The 6,036-nt window shown below is 40.2% G+C and overlaps 1 long non-coding RNA gene across 1 annotated transcript; it reads right to left on the bottom strand.

Moving 5' to 3' along the window:
* LOC120734238 lies at nt 1–1,300 on the bottom strand. Its single transcript, XR_005695989.1, has 2 exons — nt 1,112–1,300; nt 1–1,034 (listed from the first exon to the last, which is right to left on the bottom strand). It is a non-coding gene; the product is annotated as an uncharacterized LOC120734238 (long non-coding RNA).
* Nucleotides 1,301–6,036: the final 4,736 nt, after the last annotated feature.

Below are 6,036 nucleotides of genomic sequence, written 5' to 3'. Positions count from 1 at the left end.
AGCCTGTCTTTACAGGTAAAGCACAACAGGCTTATTCTCCTTTATCAGCTGAGGACTGTAAAGATCAGCAGAAAGGCAGCTTTCATGCAGATATATGAGTTAGTTCATGTAGGGGGATTGGCAGACAAATGTGTGGAACTTGCACTGGATTTATTCGTACACAACTCCTCAACTTTTACAGTCAGGGAAAAAAAAAATATTTGAACCACCGCAGATTTTGTACATTTGCCCACTAACAAAGAAATGATCAGTCTATAACTTCAATGGTAGATTTATCTGAACAGCGAGAGACAGGACAGAAACAAAGAAATCCAGAAAAATGCATTTTTAAAAAGTTATAAATTTACATTTTCATGAAGAAAATAAGTATTTGATCCCTTTTGCAAAACGTGTTTTAGCACTTGGTGGCAAAACCTTTGTTGGCAGTCACAGAGGTCAGACGTGTCTTGTAGTTGGACACACGGACACACACACACTGACACACACACACACACACACACACACACACACCGTAATGTGCTTCTTTTTGAGCCAATCCTTTGGCTTAGCTGTGAGTTTTGGATCACTGTCATGCCCACAACTCATTTTCAGTGCCCATCCATCCTCCCTTTGATGTGGTGCAGTTGTCCTGTCTTCTTGGCAGAAAAAACACCCCCAAAGCATAATGTCTCCATCTCCATGTTGACGGTGTTCTTGGAGTCACAGGCAGCATTCCTCCTACTCCAAACACGGCAAGTTGAGTTGATGCCAAATAGCTCAATTTTGATCTTGTCTGACAACACTTTCAGCCTGTCTACCTCTGAATCATTGACATGTTCAGTGGCAAACTTCAAACGGGCCTGTACATGTGCGGTCGTGAGCAGAGTGACCTTGCAGGCACTGCAGGATTTCACGGGGTAGTGTGTTACTAACTGTTTTCTTGGTGACTATGGTCCCAGCTGCCTTGAGAACAAGTTCCTCCTGAGTAGTTCTGGGCTGGTTCCCCAGCACTGTAATTATCACTGAAACACCACAAGGTGAGATCTTGCGTGGAGCTCCAGACCAAGGGAGATTGGCAGTTATTTTATGGTTCTTTTGTGAATTATTGCACCAACTGTTGTCACCTTCTCACCCAGCTGCGTGGCAATGGTCCTGTAGCCCATTCCAGCCTCGTGTAGATCCACAGTCTTGTCCCTGACATCCTTGGACAGCTCTTTGGGTCATGGCCATGGTGAAGAGCAGGGGTCCCCAACTCCAGGCCTCGAGGGCCGGTGTCCTGCAGCTTTTAGATGTCCTTGATCCAACACAGCTGATTCAAATAGCTAAATTACCTCCTTAACATGTCTTGCAGTTCTCCAGAGGCCTGGCAATGAACTAATCATTTGATTAAGGTGTGTGGATCCAGGGTGAGATCTAAAACCTGCAGGACACTGGCCCTCGAGGCCTGTAGTTGGGGACCCCTGGTGTAGAGTTTGGAATCTAGATGGATTTATTGCTTCTATGCACAGCTGTCTTTTATACAAGTTGAGAAGGCTCAATGTCAGCTCATTACCTGTATAAAGTACACCTGGGAGCCAAAAATCTTGCTGATTGATAGGAGATCAAATACTTATTTTCTTACTGAAAATGCAAATTAATTCATAACTTTTAAAAAATTCATTTATCTTGATTTTCTTTGTTATTGTATCTCACTGTATTAATGAGCACATGTCCCATTGAGGATGCTGTTCTCACTGATGACGTCTTTGGTGAGAAATACAAAGACATGGCACTGAAATTAGAATCTTAGTCACCAGATCAGAAATCTTATGAAGGTAATGATCCAGATATCTATAATTATTGCCATAAGAAAGGTAAGTGAAAAAAAAAATCAATTGCAAAAAGAAAAGGGAAAGATGTGCATTTTGCTAATTTGGCTGAACCAGTAGAAACATCTTAGATCAGTCTGAGTTATGCTTCATTCTCATATTTTTCATATTTGTGGTACTTGATATTGAGGAGAAAGTTCCAGCACAATTTTTACAGGATTCAGGAGCATCCCATACTTTCATACCTGAAAGCTGTGTACAAGTCAGAGGAATGGGTCTGCAAACATGTGCCTATGCATAAAAGTTTGTTTATGTGATTTGTGGCCGGTGAGACTGGTGTATGTCCAAAAAACGTTTCCATTGTCAGTTCCAGCTGATCTGTCTGCGTCTTGGTCTGATATAGGAAGACACAGATGGCTTAGTATTGCTTGCATCTTAGGTAGGAAGTTAGATGAGGTTATTTTCTACAGAATTGCTTTATTGCAGTTTTATAAAAAATGTCTTCTGAAATCTGTGCCTCTCCTTAAAATGTATATTTCTCTGCACACGTAAAGATTGGCCAAGTTGCCCAGATTATAACAAACCCCAATAACAATATAACTGCTACTCATCTCTATCTAGTACCTCCCTCAAGCAGTTTGAACATCCAATTACTGACCGTATGAGTCCTCTTTCTCATGATAAATTGTGTTGTGCTCTTATTTGTTAACACTGATGCACCAGTCAAATAGATATCCAGCTGTGTTCTATCATTGCAACATCTGGAGTCAAGGCCATGAGCCAGTTCATCTGCTTTGAGTGACCGAGACACGGTCAAAATACCAGATAAATGGAAGTCTTCTAAAAGCTCCCATGGTAGATTGCCTAAACCTTATCATGTGTGTAATTCCACGTAAGGAAACATTGGAGGAAGGTGAGAATAAACTTATAGAAATGCTAAATGGGGGATTTAGATGGGAAAAATGTAAACAACTTGTTCATAGGGACCCATGCTTCTTTTTAGACATGCAAACTCACACAAATGTGTAAGAATATGGTCTTACTTGAATACTTGAAGCAGGTAGCATATATGTTTAAATTAGTATTGCTGTGGGTACTTCCTCTAATTGGGCCTTCCCTTGTATTTTTAGAATTTAAACATGTGTTCTCTTAGTAAAATCAGTACAGGGCATCTAAGGCAAAAAATATTAATAAAACCAGATTCTTTTCCCCTACCAAGGAAGGAAGATTGTGTTGACTAAATAGGGATGGTAAAAATTGTAGTTTTGCTCTTGGCAGGTTGCCCTTTCTAGAAGAAGAGCAGCATCTGTGTTTTTGTAACCCTGTCAAAACATATATTCTTACAGCATCATGTTGGTTAGACAGTGTAATGCAGCCCGAGAACAAAGTGGTGTGTGGGCTGCATTTTATTAGGATGGCATGGTGGTGAACATGGGCACATGGTCAGACCCCCTGAAGAGGGTGCAGGCAGCATTTGACAGATTAGCAAAGTCACATTTAGTCTGTGTAAATGTGAGTTTGCAAAAGCACCAAAAGCCTTGTCTCATTAATATAAAGGTTTAGGCAACACTGGGGATGCCTGTATTGCTGAAATGTATCACTGGTAACATTTTGGTCAAATCTGGCCTTCCCCAGAATTATAGGTTTTCTCCCACTTCTGCTTCTGCTGAAAGCTGATGCTGAATATATCTGGTCTCTGTTTGCTGGGAGGAATCTGACAGCATAAAAAGTCTTTTGTGCTTTGCTCCCGTGCTTGTTCCTGACCTATTTAGACCTTTTTCCATTTTCAGGTTGATGTTCAGTGCATTTATTTGGGCTTTTCAATATTTTGATATTTACTCTGGGTTATGTACTCTTGTACTGTTAACCTTTTGGCAGTCAATCCAAACTTCTTATCGCTGATTTCATATTTGTCACATACACCTTGTGCTAATGTTGTGCTTTGCTACAAATGCCTCCCCATTATATTCAGTATATTCCAACGCTCCTGTTTTTGATAAGCTCTTAGAAATGCTTACTCTGGGTCCAAGGTTGCTGTGTCAATGAGACTAGAAGGGAAGGAAATATTAGGTCTACTGTGATGCACGAAGTACCTGCTGACAATGGTTACATTTGTGAATAATAAAGGGCAAGAACTTTAACCATAAAAAGATCCAGATTAAATTCAGACTGAAAGATCAGGGGAAAGAGAGGAAATGCCTGATTCAAACTTGGCCTCTGCAGTGGACCTTTAGAATATGAGTTGCTCAACTCAGTGAGTCACACTAGTGTCCAGAAGTGATGGAAGACTATTTTGATTTGCTCATTTAGAGTGAGAAGCTCATTCCTTTCTCTTGACTGAGGATTTTTAAGGATTGGGACACTGTAAATGCGCCTGAGTCGCTCGTTTATAGTAACGTCTGTCACCTGGATCGATGGTTCATCTGAAGGCTGTCGTGGTCCCGGGTCAGCTGACCCAGTCTTGAGTTTTACGGGCTTTCCAGTTTTTTGTTTATTTAATGTGAGATATTTGGGTTGTGTAATGTCTGTATTATTTTGTGTACTCATCCATGTTCCAAATTACTTTAGAGTTTAGTTCCCCCCAGTGTTTCATCCTCTCCTGTCAAGTCTGTGTTTAGTCAGTCTTGTCTTATTTATGGTTTCCGTGTTCTGTCACCCATTGTTTTATTGTGAGAGTACTTCATCTCATTGCATTCTGTTAAGTGTTATTCCTGATTTATCCCTGTTGTGTTCCCAGCTGTATCCACTTCCCTAATTACACCTGTTCATTGCCAGGATGCTGAGTCACCTTCCCTCCGGCTCTCCCAGATCCAGTGTCTCTATCCCCAGTGTTCAGTTTAGGTTTGCTTTTTTTTATGCATTATGTTTGTAGGGTTAACACTAACACCAACCCTAACACAGTAATGTTTACATATGATTTTATACTTAATAACATACCAATTTGTGTCAGAGACACTCAGCGTAACAATCCCGAGCACAGGCTGTTGGGTGGTGGAGGCCATGAGAGAGGGGCCAGGTGGCTCTCATTTGGTGGTTAAGTACTGATTGATCAATCCATTATCCAATCTTCCATGCCACATAAACACGCGCGCACACACACACACACGACCCACATGATCTTGGGTCATAACATAATACATGCTTACACTTCATCCCACCATCATTATTTTAATTTTTTTATTCTGTTGTCTGAGCAAATCATCCCCAGATCACTTGCAAATGCTTCTCACCCAGTCTTCTGAAAGGTCCCACATAACAGGTTTCTTCCTTCTCACTATCACTAAGTCCTTGCTCATAGTGAGTCATAGACTGTCGGGGAATTCCTGTATTATTGTAGGGTTTGTTTACAGTGTAAAGCGCCTTGAGGTGACTCATGTTGTGACTTACCACAATATGAATTGAACTGACACTGCCTCTCCATAAGGTTCAGTGTTCAATTCAAGATTTCATTGATCATTTTAGGGCTATTCAAGGTCAGCTGTTTCCCTATATTAGTAAAGTACTATATCAATTCGTAATCACTACGTCTCTGAAATCATCTGCTCAGTACTTGGTGGTTGTATCTTGGTCCAGGTTAAAGAAAAAGGAGATTAAGCTTTTGAGATTCTGCCCTCCCAAGATTTTGGTTTAGTTTTCATTGTGAAACACCTTCTGACTTTTGTTCTTGAAAGGGCCATATAAATAATCTTTACTTACTTAGTGAGAAATTAACACCCACATACAACATTTTATCAGTATAAAACAAATATAACTGTGATAAACATAAAATTATATGATGATAAAATCACATCAGCACTTTCATATTACAAATTATGAATATTACAAAAGTGGAGTTTGCTGAGGTTCACTTAACAACTACACTGCAGAAGTGGTTTATAAAACTTGCAGCAATAATTTTCAGTCATCATGATCACTATCATAATTTCTGTTAACTAAACAAAAGCTTCCAGTAGACCAGTCCCTTTCCCAGCTGGGATAGGCTCCATGCCCTTTTTTTGTTTGGATGGGTAAAAAAATAAAATTAAATCAGATTGGAGCACGAACAAACAGGAAAATGAAAACAAACAAAAGATCAAAACACAATGTGGGAGCTGGGGGCGTATAGGCAGTCTGAGCAGGCCGGGCAGTCCTCATGCATAAACATATGCTTTATGTGTATACGCACTTTATGTGCATGCACAGCTAAAACAAACAAGTTAGTTTATTTTTTTATACAGCTGTAACGAGGAGCATCTGGAAGTAAAATGTC

Source organism: Simochromis diagramma, unplaced genomic scaffold (assembly GCF_900408965.1).
Source record: "Simochromis diagramma unplaced genomic scaffold, fSimDia1.1 OVJJ01000216.1, whole genome shotgun sequence".
Classification (NCBI taxonomy): domain Eukaryota; kingdom Metazoa; phylum Chordata; class Actinopteri; order Cichliformes; family Cichlidae; genus Simochromis; species Simochromis diagramma.
The sequence above is the reverse complement of the archived record's forward strand: the minus strand, read 5'-3'. Positions and strand labels throughout refer to the sequence as shown.